Source organism: Centroberyx gerrardi, chromosome 15, assembly GCF_048128805.1.
Source record: "Centroberyx gerrardi isolate f3 chromosome 15, fCenGer3.hap1.cur.20231027, whole genome shotgun sequence".
NCBI classification, from domain to species: domain Eukaryota; kingdom Metazoa; phylum Chordata; class Actinopteri; order Beryciformes; family Berycidae; genus Centroberyx; species Centroberyx gerrardi.
The window spans coordinates 16,020,190-16,022,356 of NC_136011.1; positions in this window are offsets into that span (position 1 = coordinate 16,020,190).

The window sequence follows — 2,167 nt, forward strand, 5'->3', positions numbered from 1 at the left end:
TCAACAACAAATAAATAAATTCATAGAAACGATGCTACAGGCTTTAGACCTCAGCCGTTTCTATTAAAATCAAAGTTTAAAATCCTGATATGCTTCGGCTTCAATTAGGTAACTTTGTGTCACCTCAGTCTGTACGCACACACTGCTTCCTGACAGAAAACACTCCACATTATATCACGCCGTATTGATATCATTAAATAATTGTTAAACTATTATATTGGAAAACATAGTGCTGTATTGTCTAAAGTGAACTTGTTTAAGCCCAGGCCAGGTTCTGCAGATCTACACAAGTTAATAGTTAGGCTGCTGATGTTAGAGAGAAAATTAAGGATTTCTGAGTCTTCTTTCAAATTTCAACAATTTCTTCCCTTGATTTTGGATTGAGTTATATTCAAACAGATTAAGAGCGCATTATTCAACTACTGTAGGCTTACTTCCCAACCTTTGACCCAACCCACCGCTGAACAACGTTAGCCTACCTACCTGCATGAGCAGCATAACCACAGTGGGCAGTGTAACCTATGAGCGCCATCTACAGAGCAATGGCGCAAACAGGCAGTTGATCGCTTATTGCCTCTTCAGGCTGAAAACTCACCTTGCAAAACTATCTGACCACACACACACACACACACACACACGCAGCATGGTTAGATAACTACTGTCAAGACATAAAACATGACATTTCTTAGTGGCTGGCCATTCATACTGCTCCACTAATGGCCTTGCAGTAGACCTGACACAGATTCACTATAGCATAGACCTAAAAATATATGCCATTCTTACAGGGAAAAAGCCTGTTGTCTGGCTAATTTATGAACACAAAACTATTGAAGAAAGGAAGGAGCTTAAGGTTGCATGCAGTCAAGATTATCAGTTGGAAGCATACACAATAAATGTTTCAAATTAGAAGGGACTGTTTGATTTGTATAAGCCAAACTGCAAAAGCTTACCACAATACCTTCTGAAAAGATTACTACTCTAGACAATCTGGAGATGTAAGGTCCTCACTTTAAACCAGTGGCTCTCAATGTGGGGTTCGGGGTCTTAGAGAGGGGTCCAGCAAAATGAGGAATAGTTAGATGTCACTATAATTTAATTCACTAGAAATTATCCCAATTAGAGAATCTATAATTATGACTATTCTAACCATTGGTTTCACTCTCACCACTATTATCTCCACACCTAGCCAATTATTCAATTCAATACTAAATCAACAACAATAAAAAATATTCCCATATGGGCATCTCTGAGATAAAATCTCGTCAAATATGGGTCCGTGGTTTTTGTGCGTCTATGGGAGTCCTTGACATGAAAACGTGTGAGAACAGTTGCTTTGAACAACATACACTGGCTTGACACTGCTTTACCTCTTTTCTACCCCCTGCCTTTAATTTCCTTGATTCTTCACCCCAAAGTCTCATCATTTCCCATTTCGTCTCCCTCCCCTTCCTGGCTGTCGGATGCAGGGACCTCCTCATTTGAGCTGCAGGTTTTTACGTGGGCGAATCACAAAGTGTTGGAATCTATTGCCTTTGTCTGACAAGTCATCCATCTCTATGCGAGGGGATCTGTGGGATGGAGGTAGGAGGGGGTGATCTGTGGGACTGCAGCTTTTAGAAACAGACACACAAGGAGAGGGGTTTCATTCTCAGCCCAAAGCTTCGTTCAGGCACAGCCCATTCTGGAGGAGAGGGGGACAGAGAGCTCTACTTTCGGCGTGTCCATGTTGCCCCTGTCATCTCCGCCCCTATCTGATTAAACCAGAGACCCCGCCGGTCCTCCGCACCGTCAGAGGAGAGGGATTTTTCGGCCGCAGATTCCCGACTGGACCCGTGGGGACTCAGCTATTATTTTGTTTTCCTCATGATGTCCTCTAAAGACAAATAGTGACCCGGTTTGAGCCAATGTTGCTGCGACTGGTGCGCTCTGCACAAGCGTGGGTCATGCTCTGCACCTGACAGCCCTTCTGCAGACTTTTTAGTTTAGAGTTAAACAGGAGGAAAACTTAGCATTGCCCCCAAGAAGTTGTTCCTTGTGCTGCAGCCTACGGACTCTTTGTACACGGACTGTTTTACACCGATTCTCAATCCTTCTTTTTTTTACGCATTTAAAGCTGCATCACCGAGGCGAAACGGCGACCTCAGTCGATTACCTTTCTTTCCTTTGC